Source organism: Ochotona princeps, chromosome 1, assembly GCF_030435755.1.
Source record: "Ochotona princeps isolate mOchPri1 chromosome 1, mOchPri1.hap1, whole genome shotgun sequence".
Taxonomy (NCBI): domain Eukaryota; kingdom Metazoa; phylum Chordata; class Mammalia; order Lagomorpha; family Ochotonidae; genus Ochotona; species Ochotona princeps.
The window spans coordinates 38884181-38908795 of NC_080832.1; the positions used below are offsets into that span (position 1 = coordinate 38884181).

Genomic DNA, 24615 nt, shown 5'->3' on the forward strand with positions numbered 1-24615 from the left:
ACGGGCAAAGCAAAAGGATCCAAAGAAGAGATTTAGGAAAAAATGGATTGTTGATAGCAAGATGTGGACTTGGAAATGGGAGAGAGAAGATTAAAAAAAAATGTGAGCAGAGGTTGAACAGAAAATGGAATGAGAGTGCATTATATTCTTATAGTGTGGAAGGAAGTTTTTCACTTTTTATTTTTAAAATTATTTTAATTGAAAGAAAAGAGGCGAGGACAGGAAGGGAGGGAAAGCGAGGAGAGGGGACTGGAAGGGAAGGGCAGAGAAGGGAAGGTGAGAGAAGACCTCTTCCATCCTTTTGTTCATTCTAATGTACACTGGAACCAGGAAGCAGAACTCAACCCGAGTCCCTCAAAAGGGTAGTAAGAACTGAACTACTTGATTCCTCATCTATTGCCTCGCATGGTATGAATTACCAGGAAGCTGAAATCAGAACTGTAGGACCTGGAGCTTGAGCCGGGCACTTCAATATGGCATGCAGGTGTCCCAATTGATAGCATAAATTCCATCAAAGTCCTACTGAGAGAATGTTTTCAAGAAGGCAAAATTCTTAGGTAGAAAGAAGTCTGTGAGAGTGAGCATGAGATAATGTCTATCTCAATAAATGAGGGATGAAGTTTGGGTTACAGATTTTGGGACAAAATGTGATATTGAGGAATAGAGTTTGGAATAGGAGCGAATGTTACAAGGAAACAATGAGAAATTTTGAAATGAGAAGAGGTGATAGGGGTCAACTTACGAATTGTTAGTATGCTTTTACTTTTGGTTTTAGATAGAGTTTATTAAGATATTCAACATTGTTTGATCATCCTAGATAGTATAATAAGAACTGGTATCAATGATTAAATGAGTCTGAGATTCTACACTTTAAGGGAGGGCAGTACTGAGAGGAGTTAGTATGGGTTCCAGACTTCATATAGATGTAAGATAGGAATACGGAAATTCATATACAAATCATGAGTAGGAGACACAATCAATCAACAACTTGTAAGCAATCAAGAGTAGTTGGTAGCTATTCACCCCTTGGAAAATGCTTAGGTGTGTATATATTTCTTGTAGTAAAGGTTTTCCAGGCAGTTCAGCTTTTTTCATTCTGATTGATTTTATAGTGCACAAGTGGAAATGATAAAACTGATAGATATTAAGAAAAATAAAATAAATAAAATTCAGAATATCAGAGGTTAGAATAACTTGAACCCATATTTTGGTAGGAAATAGAGATATAATTTCATATTAGTTGAGCTCAGGAATGCTACTTATCTCTCTGAGACTCCATTTTCTCTTCTGTAAGTGGAAATAATACTTTTATATAAAATGGAATTATTCTTGAAACTCTGAAATTACTGTGTTCATATATTTCCCATTGTTAATTTTGTTTTTATTGCAGAATTCCTTCTTTTATATTTTGAATATTGAAGGACTTACTCTGAACCAATCCTTCTTCTAAGTACTCAATATGAAGTGATGTTGGAGACTGAGTTGCTGAACCCAGTTATTTACAACTTTTTGCATCTATACCATCTACTGAGTGTTTTCCCTGTGCACTCTGCTAAAGGCAAAGTAAGTCTCCATAAACTGAAACATTGGGTTTAACCAAGTCACTTACTTTAGCTAACAGAATGTGGACAAAACATCTGTTCCAAATCTTGGCCTTCAGAAGTATCATATAATCTCACTTCATCTTTTCTGATTAAATATTGCCAGGAGAGTGTTCGCTTGGTTGCAGAACACACAGCAGGAAGTAGATCAGTCCCCACCTGCAGCAGATAGTCAAGTCAAATCAGACCTACAGCCTGAATCAGAGGTGTCTAATCAAGCACATTCTGACCCTTGAGCTGAATCCAGCTTACAGCTAGTTTTGTTGGCTGTAACACAAACAGTGTTTTGTTGCATTTTTAAAGAGTCGTCAGTCGTAGAAAAGCAACAAAGAGATCATGACAGACTATGTTTGGCTCAAAAAACCTAACATGCTTACTATTTTAATTTAAAAAGAAAGTTTGTTGCCCTGCTCTGGGTCACTAACCACCTGCCAAATTGTAAGTCAACAGTAACACCACTGAAATCAACAATGCTACCTTGCCAGCTTACAGGCAAGAGAACACTAAATGTTTTTAGTATATCATCACAATTAACTGTTTTACATAATTGTTGGAATAAAAGATAAGCAATAAAAGCTGAATTAAAACATGAATGCATATTCCCTGCTGTCATAGAGTTTGTGTACTGGTTTATGAGACAGAGAACTATTAAATATGCACACCAATTCAAATTTTGATACTTCTTTGGATACACATAGGGGAAGGCAAAGGTTGGAAATGAACATTAGTTCAAGAATCAGAGAAAGAGACTGTTAGAAACTCAAAGTAGGAATTCTGGACAGTGTTGAAATCCCAATTACTGGTGATGATGAATTTAGAGTGTTACACATCTTTCCTGTGTCCCACACATCCATTTTGGCTGTCTTCTGAAGAGGGACAGAGGTGAGTTTGTTTTGGTTTCATCCATCATTGAGTTTGACAGTAAGGAAAAACAGAGTAAAAAAGGTATCAAGAGTTAGCACAAGAATTACTAAAAGGAGAATGGAATCTGAGCCTGTAGAAGAAATCTGATACCAGATAATGTTAACAAATGAGTGACACAAAGGTATTAAAGTATTTAAAGAGAACAGGTTGTAGGAAGGGAGCTCACAATAAGCAAAATAACATAACTTTATTTATAACCAGAACCTATGTTTGTGCTGATAATTATGGAATACATGTTTTACAACCTTAATCATAGAAAGCCTTTCTCATTTTCTCTTCTGAATATTATAGGACAAACATTTCATAGAATATTATGTGTGTGTGTGTGTGTGAGAGAGAGAGAGAAGAGAGAGAGAGAGAGAGAGAGAGAGAGAGAGAGAGAGAGAGAGAGAGAGATTAAACAGTGGTTTTTATATGGAATTGTACTACTGTAGTTCGCTCTGGTTTCTACCTTGACTTATATGTTAAAATTCTAAAACGTCTTTCTGTAAAGCTTTGTTCAACTTAGCATTTCACGGAACATTTTGACTATCAATACCTGTCTTTGCTTAATGTCCATTAATATCCTGCAGCAGAAAACATTTTAGTAAACAGTGGTGTCAGCTAATCAATTCTATTAATGTATCAGAGAAAATAGTGTATCAAGGAAAGGAAAAGGGATTCATAGAGTCAAAAACAGGATCCCAAAAGCAATTCATTCACTGATTCATGTATTCAACATTTTCTAAGCTTCTGCTATTTGCCATTCATTGTGGAAAACACAGTAGACTAGGACACCATATACCAGCAGGAGAGACAGAGACAAAAATAAGTGCATTAATTATTACCACACAGAATGTTAACAAGATTAATGCTGAGTTCTCTAACTTTTTAGAGCTCTTGTGTATTTCCCGCAATCTATGGTTTTTCAGGGTGAGACTAAAGGAGAGATAAAGAAATGCTTTTTGGAAGAGGTAATGATTGACTTGGGTTTCCATAGTGATAACATATATGTATAACACAGACAAGGTAATACTGCTCACCAGCTGATTTACATTTCAGTTCTGGAGGGCAATCTGAGCTGCTGAGAATCCTTTTTCCTATGGTCATTGGCAACGGTCGCTAAGTCTTTCGTTATCATATGTTGATCAAGGTAGAAGTTCCTACTGCATGGAATAGTAGGCACATTTATTATTATTATTAAATGACTAAATTCATGTAGAATGTAGAAAAAAGGCTTTCAGTGAAAATGAAAGTATTAAAAATGTTTTTCATTAATGGGATATGAAGCCTATATGTCCTTTAGAATAAAGCTTCCAGCATCTCATGAAATTCCTGCCTCCCATCACTGATAATTTCTGTTGGAGTGGCATTTAACCTAGTGGTTAGGCTGTTCATGACTCACATTAAAATATCCAAATTCAATTCCTGATTCCAATCTTGATTCCAGTTTCTTGTCAATGTAGAAGCTGGGAGATAATGGTAATCATTCAGTAAATGGATTTTCACCACTCATGTGGAAACCTGGATTAAATTTCTGGCTTCCATTTTTGGCATCAGCCCAAGTCTAGCCTTTGTGAGTCATTGCAATGGTTATCAGAGGATGGGAACTCTCTCTTCTCTATGCTTTAAATAAGGAGATAAAAACCATTAAAAAAAGATTTATTGCCTTATTCACCTCAGATTTCTTTATTAGTTAAATGCATCCTTTTGGGGTCAGTGCTCAGCCAAATTTCTTAAGATGAAAAAGCATAAAACAGGATCACAAAATCAAGGAACTGTACATGATTTCACACAGAATGAGGGGAGTAAATGAAAAGAGGAAGGTTAAGGCACTGACACTATCTGAGGGGAAATTTGGGCCTTAATGACATATTTAATTTTAGAAGGTGAATAGAAATGTCATGTTGCAATAATTTTTATTGAACTGTTTGCTTCAATTATGTTTGATGTCTTTGGATTACATTAAAGTGAACAAATATGCCTATCAATTAACTCAATGAGTGAATGCTCAGTGAAATATGAGTTGGTATTCTTGTTTAGGTTCAATTTTTTAGGTAGACCTGTACGAAATAATCCAATGGATCTGTTCAGTTCTTTTGGTGTTCAAAAAAATCCTCTCTGAATGTGCAGAGTTGAAGGTTAGAACCTTGACCATGGTGTCTTCATTATCGTGCGACATAATCCTTGAATTCAGCAACATTCTTTCCTCTAAACTGCAATCCCAGACCAACTTCTTGTTCCTACTTTAAAAGCAATAGATGGCAAAGCAGTATATGTAGGATCCTACTGGACTGCTGAATTTGGGTGGTGAAAAGTGAGTTTACATAGTGTAATAAAGAACAAGAGTCAGTCTGAGAAATCTGATAAAGTAAGCAGCAACTGAAATAAAATATTACTGTCCTACTTACTTCACATATATTTAAAGAATTTCACTCTAGGGAGATCTCTACCTGGCTGTTTTGCAATCATTTTGCCAATTCTAAGCATACCAACTTAATCTCAAAAGACTCCATGGACATTGAGTAATATCAGGTCTGTTTTGGAAAGGGCAAAAGGAGAGTTCGAAGCAGAGAGAATGCAATCTGAGAGGAAGTTAGAAGCAAAAGTAGACTAAGGGTAGAGGTGGGAATTTGAAAGTAAATTTACTTTTAAAAACTAATTTACTTAAAACTGATTAGTTTTAAAATAATATGATTAACAATGCTAAGTGTTAGTCTATAGCTAATCGGAACATTAGTGATTATAAATCCTCCATGAATTTAAACATTAAAAATATTTTATTTGAAGCTGGAAAATAAGAGAGGACAGAGAGGGAAGAAGCAAGGGATGAAAACACAGTAAAACAGAGATGGATGCAAAAATAGACACACACACACACACACACACACACACACACACACACACACTACCATCTGCTGGTTCCCTCCCTAGAGCAACAATCCTGGCTGTGTAACGTGAAAACAGAGGGCTTGGAACTCAGTCTGGGTCTCCCACATGGCAGGAAAGCAACTACTTGAACTATCACGTGCTGTTTACCATGATGCTGGCAAGAAAGCAGAATCTGCAGCAGAGCCAGGGCTCAAACTCAGATCCTGATAGGTACAGGATGCAGGTATCTTAGCGCTACACCAACAGCCACCCCAGAGGAAATCAGATTTTGGAAATTCGCAGTGTGGTGCAGAGGTCTCAGTGTCTGGGTCAAGGACCCTTGTGTAAAATTATTTTCTTAATAATTTCAAGATTCAGTTGGTCTTTTGATGTCTCTAAAGTATGCAATAGAATTTTTCAGAAACTATGTAATATGTGGCACTGCAGTAAACGTGGAAGCGGATACCAAAACAAGCTATCTTCTGTGAAGACAGATATTGAAAGAGATTATAAAATATCTGACAAATGTGCTGTTTCCATGAATGCTTTTTCTTTTGGAAACTGTTTTTAATGAAAAAAGTTGTTTATATTAACCCTTAAGTGGATTATTTTTGTTCTTACCCAAATTGATAAAAATGTAAATATTTTTAGTTTTAATTTTAATACGGTAATTAATAACTATGAGCCACATGAACTGAAAGTCTTTGAAATCCTTAATACATTTTAAAGAAGTTCAGCAAAATGTTGGGAACCTCTGATATAACTGAAAAAAAAACCAGGTTTTCAATCTTTGGAACCTGTAATTTATTTTCTTCTAGCTAAAGAGAGAGAGAGAGAGAACAAAAATAGCTGAACTACAGGGGAAAATCAGTTTCATGTGTATGCCTTAGTTTCTCTCAGCTGAGACTGAGAATCTTTGTCTGAAAATCCTGGCAAACTTGCACTTCATTTCTATTTGAATGAGAGGGTGTCTCAATGGCACAAGTGTAGAGAAAGAACATGCTTTTACTCTTCCTAGAATGGTAAATTTCTCTTTTAGATGACTTAGCATATACAGCATCCATTTCACAATATTATGTGAATTTCCAAGTGCTGAAATTTAAAAGAATTTATGTTGATTGTTAGGCTCTCAGAAATAACTTGAAAAGTCACTACACATTTACATGACTATGAACTGAGCTTTCAGAAAACTCCCAAAGGTACCAGATCCTAGGGATTTAAATCTTAGTGGTAAATCTCTCCACAATGACAAATTATAAAACAGCACAGAGATAAAAAAAAAAATGAGAACTGACTAGATTGAAGTCAGTTCACTGGAATGTAAGACACTGTATGCATTGCTTTGACTTATTATATGGAGAATTCATGGCCATGCGTTTGTTGAGCACTATCCATAGAGGTGACAGCTGCAGATGGATCTTCTTGCTGTTAATAGCCCACAAGTGCAAAGGAGCCACCCAATATATTTTAAAAACATGGGCTATTTTAGCAGAAAGTAGTATAAGACTTGTCTCCTTTTAAAATATATTTACCATTAAGTAGTGCAATGGGATTACAGGAAAAATTGTCCCTCATTTGGTGAAGCTACTGTTTTTCTGTTTCCAGTAAAAGATGCAGAAATTATGAAACTGAACATCCTAAACCTTTCTCTCATTATGTCTCATTACATCTTGTTACGTAGAGAATCAGAGAAGAGAGAGAGAGAGGAAGAGCAAGCTAAGTAACAAAAAATTTTAATGTTTTAAAAATATTTCTTCTCACAGACCAGATTGCAATTTACAATCTTGTCATTCCATCAAATGCTATGACACTTCACAAAGCGACCCAAATGCAAAATTGGCCAGGTTTAACATAATAGCTGGCTGCGTCAAACACAAGATTGCAAATGTCATAAGAAAGGATGATGAATGGCTGTGGGATATTTATATGCACGGTATAGATATGTTGGTTAAACTGCTTGAAGAAAATCTGTTAAAAATGATTATTTCAACTACAGATTTGGACCAGAATTTTTGTTTTGTTTTGCAGACATCTGGGATCCTAAGGTCTCCTAGGGTGGCATCCTTTCTCTTGCTCCAGACAGTTTCCCCAGTAATCATTCTGTTTGTATCACTATGGCTCTGGGCCCTGGAACAAGACAGTGACTCACAGCAGAGCTCAAGAGGGCACTACCGAAGCCTTGGTCTCTGCTTTTAGGTCACCCGCCCAAGAATTCTAGCCTATCTTTCACCCCTATGTCTAGAAGGCTGATGGATCTGGCTGCAGTGTCTGATAACCTTATCGTCTACCTGCTTGTGAGGTGCTTTCCTAGAGGCCAAGTCACATTTAGAATGCAGGATTCAGATGAGCATGGCCTTGAGTGACTGGTGATCATGTTTCACTTTCTCAACTGAAACAGAAAACAATATTCCAAAGCTATTATTTTAGTTTTTTCCCCTGAGATACAATGTGGTAGGTAATATAAATGACTCCATTTTACATCATATTTAGACAGTAGAATTTTTTCATATAGAATTTAATATTAAGACAACAGTTGGTGATCCTTATATTGTAATGAGAAGGATGAAAAATGTGTGATAGGAATTAGCTGAATCATTCAAGAGCTTGACTCTCACCCAAAGGCTGGAAAAGCTGAGCCACACAACGCACAGTTCAGTTTGGACTTTGCTTCTCATTATTTTGGGAGAACTTTTTATGACCACTCATAAGACATCAGAGTATATGCTGTGCTATGCACACTTAAAACACCTACTTCCCCTTTCACAACACTCATATTATTTGTTGTTACTGATGCTCTTCTGCGTAGGATTCACCTATGCTCCTTGGAAGCACTGAATGAATCTGTTTGTTTTTTTGCTGTGTTTCATTATCTTCCACCCCACCCCAATGCTTCCAGCTTCAAGCAAGCCCAATAAATATTTAAGCCAGCAAATGCATACTAAGCTAGAGGAAGCAAACAAAAAGAGTAATCTGTACAAGGCACAGATGCTGACTTTTTGAGCTCAATCATCTAAGTATCTTAAATGATTAAACAGAAACATCCTCTGTGACATAATTTTTGAAGTACAGACAAAGCTATTTCTCCTTGCCCATGAATTTTTACAGTTTCTTAACTATCAGATCAGGTTTTTCATTTCCAAATAGTTCTTGCAGGAACAAAAATGCAATTACTTAGGGGAATTAGCTTAATCCTGTGAATTACAAATCTTGATTTTACAGGTTTAGAGATATGAAAAGGGGAAAAGACTGAAAAAGCAGAGTCTGGAGGTGAGGCAGCTCCTTTGGAATCTATGAAAAGTTGTCTCAAGTCTAGGCTTATATTTTCACCTATTCAAGCAAGGAGCTTCCATAACATCTCAATTACGCAATGCATACTCACTGTGGCCTAAATGATTCCATAGAAGTGGTAGGCATTACACATCTATCTTGGCCAAGACTTATACCTAATGGAAAGAACTAGAAGCAGTATGGCTGGTCTCCTTTAAATAATTTCATTGCCTGTTGCTTTCTCACCTTCCATCCCCGTCTCCATGATAAACTGCATAGAGAACAGTTTGTTTTGACAATGTTCTCCTGGGAGAGAAGAGTTAAAGGATTTTGGAATAAAAAAAAAAAAAATCCAACACACTGTTTCTTCTGTTACATCTAAAAAGCAACACATTCTATACCATGTTATAGATGGGTTACTAGGTCATGTGCTAATTTGGGGTAATTAGTACTATTTAAGCTCAAATTTCTATAATTTAACTCATAGCATTTTCATTTTAATTGGAATAAATCACTTTAGAAATCTAATAGTGTCAAGTCAAAATTAATAACAGAGGAATAAAAACTTTTCTTACAAGAAAGCTCCTGCTGGGCCCGGCGGTGTGGCCTAGCGGCTAAAGTCCTCGCCTTGAAAGCCCCGGGATCCCATATGCGTGCCGGTTCTAATCCCGGCAGCTCCACTTCCCATCCAGCTCCCTGCTTGTGGCCTGGGAGGGCAGTCCAGGACGGTCCAAAGATTTGGGACCCTGCACCCACGTGGGAGGTCCGGAAGAGATTCCTGGTTCCCGGCATCGGATTGGCGTGCACCGGCCCGTTGCGGCTCACTTGGGGAGTGAATCAGCGGATGGAAGATCTTCCTCTCTGTCTCTCCTCCTCTCTGTATATCTGGCTTTCCAATAATAATAAATCTTAAAAAAAAAAAAAAGAAAGAAAAGAAAGCTGCTGCTTTAAACCAATTTTATATAAAACAATTACATAGACAGTATCTAGCTTTCTTAAAGCGCCTGGGCATCATAAATTACGCTTTATTGTTAACCTCAAATAAAGCAGGTTTATCTCAAAGGAGAAGTAAAGTCAACAGTAAAACTCAGATTACATAACATTCTGCAAAAATGTACCTATTTTGGAAAAAGTCATGGATAATGCTGTTTAATTCCTCCTTCTGTTTCTATCAGGCTTTGTATTGCCTAAAGGGAGAGTACTGATTCAAAACAACAACAACAACAACAACAAACTCTTAATCTTAGCTTGGAGGATTTGTTCTGTTTTGTTTTCCTTAAGCAACAGAGTTACTTGAATCAAATGGGAACCTTTTTTTACAAACACAATTGGAAAAGTAGGATTACTAGGAAAAAAAGAAAATGGTGTTTTCTTAGCATTGAGCTATAAAGCAAAATACAAGTCAAGGAGCTTTTTAGGAAATGGTAAGCGCTGTATAGAAAAATCTCTATTTCTCTGTGCTCTGAATATGAAATTCCCTAATGTTCTGTTTTCACTACATACTACAATGAATGTGAGAGAAGAGAGATTTTTTTTTTTTTATAACAGGATTGTTTTCGTCATTACTTACTGGAGACAATCTATAATAACACACAAGAAAAGTCATCAATATTTTCTCAAATTAATGATATGCATAAATTTTGTATTTTTATAATACACATATAACAGTAATATCTGAAGAAATAACATGATCTTTGTATTAACAAAGCTAATTATTAACAAAAATGCTTTTATTTTCAAAATCCTTTTTTCAATTCTGTTTTCTTTTTTAACCTTACAAAGCAACCACCTAAAATTTGAATGATGAAACAGGATTTTAATTCATTTTAAATGGAAGAATCTTCATTGGAGTTGAAGAAACATTTGATACAGCCTAAAAGCTGGATTCTTAGCTTAGCCTTGCCACTTGTGAATATAGGACCTTGTCAAACTGAGAAACTTCAACATTTTCAGTTTCTGTTTATGTAAAACATACAATACTCAATTCACAGCCTTTTAAGGGGGTGAATTTTACATTGAATATAATAGACATGTACTCAAAGGGTTTGCAGTGAGGAAGAAAGATTCACAATAGCATTTAGAAGTCATTAAAGCAATAGAGATGGAGATAATCAAGCATCACAATGGGTTTTGAGCATCTAGTAAGTCAGGAAAACACAGAAATAAAAATAATTATACAAAAATTAACAGGATGAAGAGGAAATACACAAATTACACTAATTTCTCAAAAGAAACAAATTTTATTATCAGAGTCTATTTTCACACAGGAAATACCCAACATAACAGGAAAAATAGTTGTAACAAAACTAGAAGCTTTCATATGGTTTTCCTCTCCATAAATGCCAATGGCATTAGTTAAATAACTCAATAAAGGTCAAACTGAAAAAGTGATCTAACTTGCTGGTGAAAGCCCAGTAGATAAGTACTAGAGGCACAGTGACATAACCCTTATCTCAATTTTCCTAAGAAGTTCCTTTCTCTATTCAGCCTTGAAGGGAGCTAATTGGAAGGTACTTTTTGTTGTTTAATGAGAGTATATTGATTTATATAATTTGGAAATGAGTTCGTTCAGATAAGACTTACTTGATAACCCAAATCCCACAATTTTAAACACAATGGATTTTATGTCTTTTCCTTTATTTGCCTTCTGTTTAATTAGAGCCATCAAGCTCTCTTTGAGAAAATTACAATGCACTGAGCAGCAAGTTCAAGATCAAGAGCCAATTGTACGAGTCAGTTACATGAAAGAAGACTGTTGAGTTACGAGAATGCGTAGTTTTAAAATCACTGACTAAGGGGCCCAACAGGCTAGTTATCTCGCTGCAGCACTGGAATCATCTATGGGCACCAATAGAAGATGGTGTCATGTGACTGTTCAATGCAATAATGTTTTAGGAAGCACCTATTAGGATATATGCTTATCCCTAAATTTCTCCCAGGAAAATAATATTCACTGAATCTTGAATCTTTCCACCTAGTGCAGATAGGGTATTTGGGTCAGACAAACTAGGGACTGAACAATATCCTGTGTTTGACACTGGTCAGTTACTTTTCTAATATAAATAGAGTTGAAATAGTGTTTATGATCTAATAATTCATGCTTCAAAGGGTTTCCATGATGTTCAAGTGACTAGAAACGCAGATGCTCAATATACATTGTATCTTACCATCCATCAAAATACAATCCTGAAAAAATTCCCATGACAAGTAAGGGAGCTTTAGGCTCTTGCCAATATGAATCCAACACTGAATTTTAGAACACTTTGCCAGGGCCAGGTGTAATGGTTCAGTGGCCAACTCCTTGCCTTGCAAGCATCGGGATCCCATATAGATGCCAGTTCCTGTCCTGGCTGCTCCACTTCCCATCCAATTCCCTGCTTGTGGTCTGGGAAATCAGTAGAGGAGGACCCAAAGCCTTGGGATCCTGCTTACATGTGCAAGACCTGGAAGAAACTTCTGGTCCCTGGCTTAGATCGGCTCAGCTCTGGTCTTTGTGGCCACTTGGACAGTGTACCAGCAGATAAAAGATCTTTGTCTCTCTTTCTTTCTGTAAATATGCCTTTTCAGTACTAGTAAATAAATCTTATGAAAAACCATTTTTAGCATCAGCTGGCAGAAGCTGGCACTGGGGGCTAATTCTGTCAAGTCAAACCATAGAACCACCCGAAGAGTGCATAAACCGGGATTGAGAGAGACCTGGGAGGGAAACAGTGGGCTCCTCCCTCTTGGGTTACTACTCCCACGAGAGGGCATGAAAACTAGGACGGGGGCTGGTGTGGCTAGACAGAGAGGCACTCAACAACATCCGTGAGGGTTGGATAGTTGAGCTGGTTAGATGGAACTAAGGTTTAACACCCATTGACATGTAGGAGAGCCAAATGGGATGTGGGACAGATTGGACTAGTCTGCTACACATACTGGCAAACCAGGGTAGGGGGCAGGCCTGGCGGGGGTTATTGTGGGTCACTCCAACTAGGCAGCAGCTCCCACTGGTTGATGTGAGGGCCGAGTATGTGCTGGGCAGAACCAGGCTGGACTGCAATACCCGTTGGTTCCAGCAGAAGACAGTGCTAGAAACAGAACCAACCCAGCAATTGCAACCACCAGCTGATTGAGGACATGGACTGTGGCGGGCCCTGTGCCTGCTAAAACATACAAGAATCTGGTCTGGGAATACCCCAAAGTTTCTTTTGGGGATCTCCCCAGTCGAAATGGCGAACTCAGAACCCTAGCCAAAAAAAGACAGAAGAAAGAACAAGTCAATCAACCACCTCAGCTATATGTTGGCAGCGAAATACTAGGCAAATGGAGACTCTATGATGGACTATGTCAATCAGTGGATTCTTCAATGACCTCATTGTGCTTGCAGTGGCGAGACTGGCAGAGATTCATAACTGGTGAACTATGAAAACCACTTGAGCAAGTATCTCAGAGCATGCCCCACATCCGGGACGTGGGGTGGGTGGGGAAATTGGGTGGGGCTTCTGCCTCAATATCCCCCTTTACCTCAGATACATGAAGGAAACAATATGGAAATGATGTCTTACCTACTTCCCTATAGCTCTTGAACCTTGATACCGTAGTTAACTATGTAAAGATTGTCAAAAATATAATTAAAAAAAAACAGAAAAAGAAAAGAAAAACCATTTTGCCAAAGGGATTATGATTTTTGTAATTTCTCCCCTACTTGCTATTACCTAGTTCTGAACACAAAGAATGGATTAAAACTTAGACAATTCTGTTTGTTTAAAAAAATGCTGAAGGAACTTTTTATGTTAGTCAATCTATCAGAATATGAAATAACTGGATTTTAAAAATCCTGTTACTTTTCATTACAAAGACTATATTGAATATATTTCAGTAAATGACAATGAAAAACAAAATAGTGGTGAGAGTACCATTATGTATTTAATGGTGTCAGAGCAACATTATTTCAAAATTTTATGAATTACTAATTTTATGAATAAGTTTGAGGATCTAATATTATGTCTAAGGTATCAAGTGAGATGCTCACATGCTTCTCTGTAGGCTGGGAAATGATTATCTTTTACTATCAGTTAATGGCTCAATCTTGAGGTCCTGATTACTGGGACATCTTTCATCCTGTTTGATAAGTGGACATTCAGTATTTCTTAACTGAATGCATAGTTCAGTGATTTCACTATCCAGACTACACTAGCTTGGTAATCTAAACTTTTTGGAACATCTATATTCCTCTAAATAAAAGAATGGCTAGATTAGATGTCTTTAATGTTTCTTGAACATCTGAAATATAATGGGTCCCCATAGCCTTGTCTCTGTACAGAAAGAATTGCGTCTTAGTTGGCAACCAACTAGATTAAAAAAGACATAAAATGAAGATTGCTCCTACTTCACTAAAGTGGACTCTCAGAGATCTGCTTGCATGACTTGCTCTGATTTAAGTGCCTGATAAGCATCTTTCATTTGCCAGACTTTGGGAATCTAAAGCAAACAATTCCTGTCCAAACAGGCTTTGGTTGATTTATTATGATACAAATAAACACCCTAAAGCATGCATACAGTTGAGGTAAGAGGTAGTTAAAGCTTGAAGATGAGATTAGCACTATCTATATTAAGCAACTGAAATTACTTTTACTTTCTGCATATCAAAGTGTATTTCTTTAATGAAAAGTTCTCTGTTCAGAGCGTTAACAGCATTTTCAGGTCAGAAACAAGTCCAATAAGCAGAGTGTGGATAAATCTGTGAGTTTTGCTCAATATCTCAATATACTGTTGTACAATGGGTCACGCTCAGTTTATAACGATTATCAACTGAAGACCAACTTCATTAACCACTGAGTAATTACTAACACTCTCATGAATAATGGTCAAGGTAATTTTAGAAACAGCCATTTAGCTGACACATCAAAGGTAACCAAACATGTCTCACAAAGTAATGACACTGACCAGTGAAAAATTAAACCACATCCCCTCATCAATTTGTTTTTCAGACGAGCTAATGGAGTCTCTTACAGAAAAGGTAGGGCAGGTTTTATTTTTACTTTTCTGGCTTCAATTGTTTGACCTTGATCGGGATAGAGGAAATATTTACAGATAAAAGATTGGCAATGATGCCATTGTTGTTTCTCAAACTTGTTATAATAGTGACCTTGTGCTAGCTCACCATGATCCCCCAAGGTTAAAATGACCTTTACCCTGACAAATTTGGAGGAGATATCTGTAATTTATAAAGCATTATGTCGCACACACATACACAGACACACACACAAACACACCCTTCTTCAACAATTTGGGAAATGGCTGTGTTCTCACATGAGAAATATTCTTGAAATTTTAGATGTAGTAACAAAGAAGGATGTTGAGGAATAGAAATTTCAGAGACAAAGATTCATACGTTATAAACAAAATTCAAGGATGACAAACTCTCAAAGGAGGCAGCAGTTTCTATGCAAATTCTCTGGAATTCTCATGTTCAGCAACATTGGATCCAGACGAATTATGTAAGTGTATTCATAGTTACTTTTCCATTTTACTCTCTCATTCAGTTTAATTCCTCTTATGACAACTAGAACATGGAAATATTGACCAACAGATATCTTTATATTCTGGCCCTCTTCTTTATCAGTTAGTCAATTAGCAAAACCTTACTTTTACTCCATGTTTGTCCCTGACCACCATGCTACCACATCTATATGACCCCAAATCTCAAAAGTCAATCCTACAATTCTACTTTAATTGAACTTTCCAATACCTATCTCCTCAAACTTCCCTTACTTGCCATCATTTTACTTTCAGCTGATCACATTTACAAAGCTTGATTAATATGTACTTCCATTGGCAAGATCCCAAGTGAGCCAAATTTCACTGATGAGAGTATAAAAAGAAACAAAATCTGATCTGTTTCCATAATATCTTCTCCAAAACATTTATTAATTACAATAAGAATATTGATATGTCACAGTGGAGAATCACAGAACACACCATCCTAGCCAAGTTCTCACAGTCAACATCACCTGTAATTTGTTTTGGTATCATGTTCCGTTGGTATAAAGTGCTGAGGACACATTAACTTTGTGGTATCCATTTTGACAATAAACTCCCTCTATGAGAAAATATTATGGAAACTCAAATTGAGGGACATTCTGCAGAATCATTGTTGGGTTCTTCAAAGTTTCAAAGTTTCAAAGTAGTGAAAGTAAAGGGATGACCAAGAAACTGTCAACTAGAACAGACTAAGGAGCAATAACGATTTAATGACATGCAGGGTTGTGAATATGATCCTGAGCAGGAAATATACATTAATACATAAGTCAAGGGCCTGGCATGGTGGCCTAGTGGCTAAAGTCCTCATCTTGAGTGTGCCGGAATCCCATATGGGTGCCAGTTCTAATCCCGGCAGCCCCACTTCCCATTCAGCTCCATGAATATGGCCCGGTAATGTAGTTGAGGACAGCCCAAAGCCTTGGGACCCTGCACCCGTGTGGGAGACACAGAAGAGCTCCTGGCTCCTGGCTTCTGGCTTCGGATCAGCTCAGCACTGGATGTTGTGATACCTGGGGAGTGAATCATCGGATGGCAGATCATTCTGTCTGTCTCTCCTCCTCTCTCTGTCTCTTCCTCTCTCTCTCTCTTTCTCTCTGACTTTGTAGCAAATATAAAAAAAAAACTTTAAAAAATACATAAGTCAAAATGCTAAATAACTTCAGTTAATAGCACTATAGCAAGGTTATTTGTGTGTGTGTGTTTGGAAATGTTCATTAATTATACATTAACATCAAGATAGGTGAAGGGTGTGTAGGAACTATTTACTACTTTATAACTTTTGTAAGTCTAAAATTGACTCAAAATAAGACAATTTGAAAAGCCTCTCAACCTCAGCTCTTTAAGTACCATATAGCAAAGCGTCGCAGAATGGTTGCAGAGTGCAGTTTCTCATTTCCCACCCTCTACAGTCACCCCTCATTGTCCAGTACCTTGTTTTCTTTCTTAAAAATAAGTAATCGTTTGAGAAGAAAGGAGAGGGTAAGGGAAACAGAGGATGTGGGACATCCACTCCTTTACTGGTTTACTTTCCAAATGCTTGCAGTGGCAAGAGGTGGCAAAACTGGAAACTGGGAATTAAATTCAGGTTTCTCATGTGCATGTCAGCAACTCAATTTCTTGAGCTATTACCACCATCTTCCATGGTCTGCATTAACAGGAAATTGAAGTTAGGAGCTAAAGAAACTGAATCCAGGTATTTGATGTGAGGCATGGGTGTCGTAACTGATATTTTTTCCAAGGGCAAATATCTCCCCTTTTCAATTTTTCTTAAAACTTTTATCAACATACACTGTCATGGCAAAGCTGCTGGTTTCTTCTTGATTCTAATATACCTCTATATCCCAGTTGCCATACTTACCAAAATTAGTAACTTCTTCAAAAAACTGTTTTGTCTAATCTTATATCATTGTACACTCCTGTTTTTCAATGTGATTCACTATGTTTCCTGTCTTCAACTATTTCCTCTTTTTTTATTTCCTCTTGATGTAACAGAACACCAGAGTTTATTGTGTTTTTGTTTGTTTTTTTGCGGGGGAGGTTATGCCATTCCTGGAGGTACTGCGATACCAGGTAGATGCACAGAGTATATGCAGCAAGCTCCAATTCCAACTCCCTGCTTCAAAAATCCATTTAACATACTGTCCTTGGATACAGGAAATATCAGACATTAAACTTCTCAGCCTTTTGGCTAAGATCAAGTATAATTAGTAGTGGACAAAGATTTAACAGAGCATGAGAGGTTGAAAAGACCAGTATCATTATTCTACTCACTAGTGAGGGTCTTTTTGCTATGTCACAATTTGGCAGGAAATATCATATGGCATGCATCCAAAAACTAGCAAGCACATGTCCCTCCTCTTATAAATTCACTAGTCCCATTATGGGCCCAACCGTGGTGGCTTCCTGTGACTTTAATTAGCTACCCAAGGTCCACCTCTACTTCTAAATCTACCAACACTTGAAGTTGGAAGACACACACATGCAAATCACACCATGCTACTCGACCGTTTGCTCTGTAAATCCAGAAATTTCCAAGATTCAGAACTTGTGTTTTCTTTTATGTCCTCCTTCCATTTAACTCCCATGATATTCAAAACCATAAGTGTGCCTGGATTTTCAGTTCTGATCTCTCCTCTAACTACCTGAAGGTGACTATCTTCAACTCTCTGAAGTGAGGGCTGACTGAAGATAGCAGGGCACCCACATCTTCTGATGTCCATGAGGCACTCTTCGGTGAAGGGGAGTGGCTGATTACTCATGTCTGTGTTTCCTAAGGTGACATTGCATGCCTTTGGAAAGTCTTAGTTATATTCTCTTCCAACCCAGTTAGGACTTCCATGAACTAAATTTTCTTATTGCTTCCAATCTCTTCACTTTTTATTCTGAAAAATTTTTTAGGTATTTAGAGACATACATATACTAATAGCACATATCACCAGAAATCCAATACAAATGAGGAATGAGATCATTTATAATTTACTTGTTGATTAGTAAGAATTGACATATTTTATTTCAGAAATGTGGCAGTGTGTTAACACTCTCTGCTCCCATAACAGCCATTACATAATTAGCATTATGGAGTACTGAGGTGTCATACTGAGATTTTACTGCCAATTTCACACAACAATATTATTGACTTCAAGAAATAGTAGGTGCAGATTTGTGACATTATTGAGACAAAATTCATGACATTGCTTTGACCTGAAGTACTGTCAGTTTTGCTTATGTAGATATGTGTAGGCAGGAAGAATGGAAAAAAATTAAACTACTATACTCAAACTCAGGCAGTGATACTGTAAATTGACTGGTGGTACTGTGAATGAAAACAGAGGGACAAGTGCTGCAAATATATTATGCTAACAATACCATATGACATTTATTACCCAGGTTGTTCTCAACCTCTTACAAAATTCTTCAAGATTTCTGAATCATATTTGCAATTGAAAAAAAGCCACAGAACAGAATAATTAATTTAAAAATGCATGGATCTAAAAAATGCATGGATGTGAGGATTTTACATACTTATTTTTTAACGATTTGTTTATATTTGCTGGAAAGTCAGATTTACAAAGAGAGAACAAGAGACAAAATCAAAGATCTCCCGTCTGCTGATGAACTCCCCAAGTGGTCAAAAGGGCAAGAGATGAGCTAATATGAAGCCAGGAGCCAGGAGTTCCTTCTGGATCTCCCACATGGGTTCAGGGTATTAAGACTTTGGATTGTCCTTTGGTACTTTCCCAGGACACAAGCAGGGAGCTGGGAGGGTGTGGCAGGGAAGTGGAACAGCTGGGACAGGAACTGATGTCCATATGGGATCCTGGCACATACAATTAGGTTACTGTGCTGGGCCCTTACATATGGTTTTTACACTCCTGTCTCAACAAATGAGAAATGTTAGATTTAGGCACCAGCTCTTCCAAATAGCTTTGTTCTTAACTGCTGGTCACACAAATGTAAAAGGTAATTATTTCTTAAGAGTCCAGACTTTGAAGTGATTCCTGTATATACTGATAATTAAAAGGTCGGTTCTTGCTAATGTTTTTATATATCAAAAATACAGTAATAAAACATAATTTAGTGATCTTGAATACTTTATACTATTCAGTTAGCTTTTGGATATTATATACTTCTATCAAAAAAGCAATAGAATGCTCTCTTTCTACTTGAACCACCTACAAATCAAAGACATTAGCAAGGCAAAAAACAATAATAAAAACGACCCCCCCCCAAAAAAAAACACCCTGGTATATATTTAAACAGTTTTAATTTTCCATATCCCAATGAATTTAGACAATTTTCTCTAATTCCAAATTACTAATGACTAATTGGTTATGTATCCAAAAGGAAATGTGAAAAGACGATTTTGATACCATATATAACAGTTCAAAAATTGTCAGAGATTCATATTTATTCAAATATTCCATAAGAAGTGTTTATCTGATATAGCCATTAGGATAGGAAAGTCACAACACACTTGGCATTCAGAGATTTTAAGGCTCAACATATTAGAATGATGCTATTGAAAACATATTTTTAGCAGTCTTTGAAATGAACCATCTGCTTTCTCTTTGTTCTGCTTCTACTTCAAACACTCAATGTACCATGGTCTCCAAGATCTCCAGGACCACTTTGTCACCACGAGAATGGCTTCCTCTTTAAACCTCAGTTTAAGCAGTTTCTAATCATGAATGATTTGAGTTTTTGAATCACAATAAACCCTTCTACTCTCCTGTAAGATTTTATTAGATTAGGCTGCTTTTTAAAGCTAGGAATATTCATTTGTAATCTTCCAAAATGTTCTAAAACTAAGGTATGATCAGAATATATGAGGTGGGGTAGGATATATATGTGTATATATATGTGTGTGTGTGTATTTTGCTAATATTTCAGACACCATGCTAATGGGGGAGGGAGGGAAGTATCAATTTCTAAATCACAGGCCACATAAAATTGTTTTTCAGGCACACTGGATAGATGATGGCCCAAAAAGTTGGGTCCCTGGTACTACATAGTAGTCTTTAGTCTGACCCAGACCTGGCTGTTAGAACATTGAGGAAGTAAACCATTGCGGGTAGGGGGTTCAATTAATTAAAAAATATAAAATATTTTTAAAGGAAAGAGAGCAAGCATTTTTTTGTGTGTGAAAAACTGTTAAAAACAGAGCACTAAAAATTCAAAAAAAAAAGAGAAGTCACTGAATGCTGCTGTTTACTTGCAACACATTAGTATCTGTCATTAACACAGAAAAATAATCAACTTTTATGGCAGCATTGAGACTATATGACATTTCATCTTGTAGTTATCTTGTAACCAAAAGCCAATTCCATTGCCATTGTCACTTCACTAGTACACTTCACTTCAGCAGCTACATCATTTTCATCAACTAAAGCAGAGCATTTGATGCTTACACCAAAAAGCAAAACAAAAAACAAGTACAGTAACCAAAACTATACATGTACATCTGTAAATCTACCTTCCATATATATGCTCTTTCCATAATATGTATTTTTAAATTGGTCACATGAATTGATTTACTCATATGTTGATGAAAGAGTAAACACTTAGAAAGAACACAATAAACTGTTTTGGAAACTTTCTGTCATCCCAAGATTCTCGTGACAGTATTACTGGTGGGCCCTATTGCTATTTCAGTTTTGATATAAAGTATGTTTGACATAACTGCTCCTCTCACAGTTATCTTAGCCTTTCATCTATTGCTTGTGTTTATGGGCAAGGGATATGGTCTCACCAAGAAGAAGACAACAGTCCCAACTTATGCTTTCATTATGCTTAATGAATGAAAGCTCATTTTCCTTTCCAAGTGTTTGGAGTTCCAATCAATTGAAATAGCTTCTAGCTTCTGTTTAAAGAGTGAATGATACAAAATTAAGGTATTTTCATGGTAGGCATTGGAGCAAATCTACTTAATTTAAAAGCTACGAATCTTAAATTTCAAGAAATTTGAAATTATCAGTGTCTGTATTTTTAGAATTTAAATATAGCATGTAATATGATGGAATGTTGAGCAGGTATGACTCATTGCATTTTCATCAGAAACCATTGTTTCTGTTTTTATTTGTACTTCAAACACAATCTGAAACTCAGGATGCTTTGTGAAATGTTTGTCATTCATTTATTACTAGGTTTAGTGTAAGTAGCAAAACACAAATTCAGTTCCTTAGCTAGAATGTCCAGTGTTATGTACAATTTAAAAGCTTTATTTATTCAAAAGGGCCATTTCCTTAATTTTTAAATAGTAGCTTTGCATAATGTAAATTATTTTAATTATATTAATCTTGCAAACAGGTAGGAAATATTTAGTAATAGAAATACTTCCTTGACTTCACAGGAGCATTTTGTTTTTATTATTATGTAATAGTTACCAAGCAGCCATGCTGAGCAAAGCCCTAATTTAGTGTTTATCAAGCACTCTGAAATGCTCAGATAAGAGACCAATCTAGCAATGCTTTAGTTATTTCACACTATTTACTCATCAAAAAGCCTACTAAACACATTTTTCATGTTGTCGATTTCTCTTTTGACAAACTTAAAAGGTCATGAGACCTATCCTTTCACAATCAGCTTTTTATTTAGTTTGTCAATTCATCAAGGTAAGAATTTCAGTGACTATTGCATGATATTGACGATGGGCTTTATGCTAAAGAGTTTTTAAGCAAGAGGGAATACCTTTGGTCATTAGGCTAATAAAGATCCCTTCAATTTAATCAAGTCCCTCTATTTTTAGCCTTCTGTATTGTAATCTGGTTCTAGCTATGACGATTTAAAAAAGAGAGAAGTGGCTTGACCTAATCTACGCCCACATTGTACGTTTGTTGGGACTTTTTGTTAGGAAGTTGTATAGGTTTTTATATAGTACTTCTAAGCAGAAAACTTGTACTTTGTGCTTTTGCTTTACCATGACGCTAAACTTACCATATGTTCAGGGGTGTGAAACAATACACATAGAAACCACAAAGTTGCAAACCAATGCTATCTTTCTTTATTTTTCTCACTTGCTCCTCCACATATTTTCTCTGGCATGCATCTAAGAAATTGAATGAAAATAGGAGTGTTTTCTTTAAAATCACAGCTGCATTTAAATCTAAATGAATGGCATCATTAATTGATGATATATGCTTGCATCATGCACAGAAATCTGTTTCTTTAAGAATAGCTTTTGGGCCTGGCTCGGTGGCCTAGTGGCTAAAGTCCATACCTTGAACAAGCCAGGATCCCATATGGACACCAGTTCTAATCTCAGCAGCCCCACTTCCCATCCAGCTCCCTGCTTGTGGCCTGGGAAAGCAGTTGAGGACGGCCCAAAGCCTTGGGACCCTGCAACCTGTGTGGGAGACCCGGAAGAGCTCCTAGCTCCTGGCTTTGGATCAGCTCAGCACTGGCTGTTGCGGTCACTTGGGGAGTGAATCATCGGACGGAAGATCTTCCTCTCTGTCTATCCTCCTCTCTGTATATCTGCCTTTCCAATAAGAATAAATAATTCTTAAAAAAAAAAAAGAATTACTTTTAAGAAGCATCCTGTTTTCCTTTTGCTTTCAATTTAGTACCACAGGATTTATCAATTTTTTCCTTTCTTGAAATCCATAATCACTTTTCTTCACAATTAATATTTAAGCTTTAACGAAATTTCTCATATCCATGATACATATTGCTGAATACGTATGAATCCCCTTTCTGAATTATTTATATGCTTAGTCCTTTTGTCCACATAACTTAATATGGGCACACATCTCATGAGGTAATTGCGTATTTCCAATAAACTTAAAGATAGAAGAAAAAGCAAATGCTACACTCTCAATGATATGTACCAACCTTAAACACAAACAAACAAAAAACCCAAAAAGCATAAGAAGAAAAAAGAACAACAAAAAATATAGCAACCTAAAAACTGATCATGTTTTGATCCTAGCTGCAGGCAACTTGATAGATGATACAAATCTCTTATATTTCTTAAGGTAGACAGATACTAGTATAAGGAAAATAAACTTCAAACCCACTAACAATGGTCTCTGTAGTTTGTGTCAGAGATAGAATTGCTAGAAAATATTACTAAGTATTTAAAAAATGTGGCCTAGTGTTTTTCTAATAGAGAAGGCTTCTAAGTAATAATTGTTACAGCTGAATGTTACTATATTGAAGGTATTTTCTAGTATATTAACTCTAATAGCAAGCAAAGCACTCACTTTTCTTTTCCAGTGCCTCATTCTGTAAATGTTTTTAAAGTATATTTTGCAAAATTGCCATAATTGTATGTTTAGTGCTTAATATATTGTTTCTAATCGTGGAATAATACTGTATTATCACACTGTTCCACAATTATACACTTTCATTATCTTTTCCACTGTAAGAATTATGAAACAGATCCAGTGACATTTGGTTGACATGGATATCATGTTATTGTATATCCAACTGAAACACTTAAAGATGGTAATCTCTGTACCACATAGCTTGCTGTGCTAAAATACCATAGTTGCTCTCTGGAGAAGGTTTGCAGAGTCAGTAATATCAAATATTTAAAAAATCTTTATTATAATTATACATAGTTTAGGAATTTATATTAGTTCATATGTATGTGTGTGTGTGGGGGGGGAGGTAAAAGTGGAACTCACCTAAAAGCTGGTAAAATATATTGAGTACTAAGTATTTGTAATTCATTTGCACATTTTTTCTTCATAATAACAGCATGGAGAATATGTATCTTTATTCCAAACTCACAGATACATAAACTGAGTCATAAACAGGCAGCATAGTTTCTATTGAATAACTAATGCATGATGATGTTGGTTTTGAAAGCTAGGTCTTGTTGACTATAATACGTTTATTTTCAATGCACTAGTGAACACTATTTCCATAAAAGAAGAGGAATATCGATCATTACAGATATGAAAACTATATCCATAGATAATAGGCAATGAAACAGACATTTTATAATTGCAGCCATATGAATATTTAATTTGAGGGAGATGCTTTGAGGAAAAAAAGTAAATTACCATATCAGCCAATTTAAAATCAAGGCCCTTCATTTCCTAGTCTGAAATTTTCAGATTGCATATTTGTTCACCAAAATTATTGGAGCTGGGCTCTAAAAGGAAGCTGACATGTTTGAGGGAATTGGTCTGACATTTAATTCATAAAACTTTAAGTATTTGCACAAATTACTAAAATTGGTTTCTTTATAGCCCACTGTATCCTGCTATGCTTTCTAGCCAACTCATTAATTTGCTTAGAAATAAAATGTAAAATCCACATCTCTTCTGTTGCAGAAGGCACTGAGAATATTTAAGCATAAATATTTTAAAATGGTGGTGTTTAAAAAACATGGTTATGTTGTCTAGAACATGGCCTTAAAGTCTGTAATGAATCTTGCCACTTTTTAAATCACTACTGAAAAAAATAGTTATTTAAAACATGTGTTAGATTGATTTTAATG

General features: G+C 36.2%; 1 protein-coding gene and 1 pseudogene across 1 annotated transcript in view; both read right to left on the reverse strand.

The window, feature by feature from the left end:
- Positions 1-24615, reverse strand: part of NKAIN2 (sodium/potassium transporting ATPase interacting 2) — a 986696-nt gene that overhangs the window by 250468 nt on the left and 711613 nt on the right. The gene's annotated exons all lie outside the window — the stretch shown is intronic.
- On the reverse strand, positions 17201-17369 carry LOC118758311 (U2 spliceosomal RNA; annotated as a pseudogene).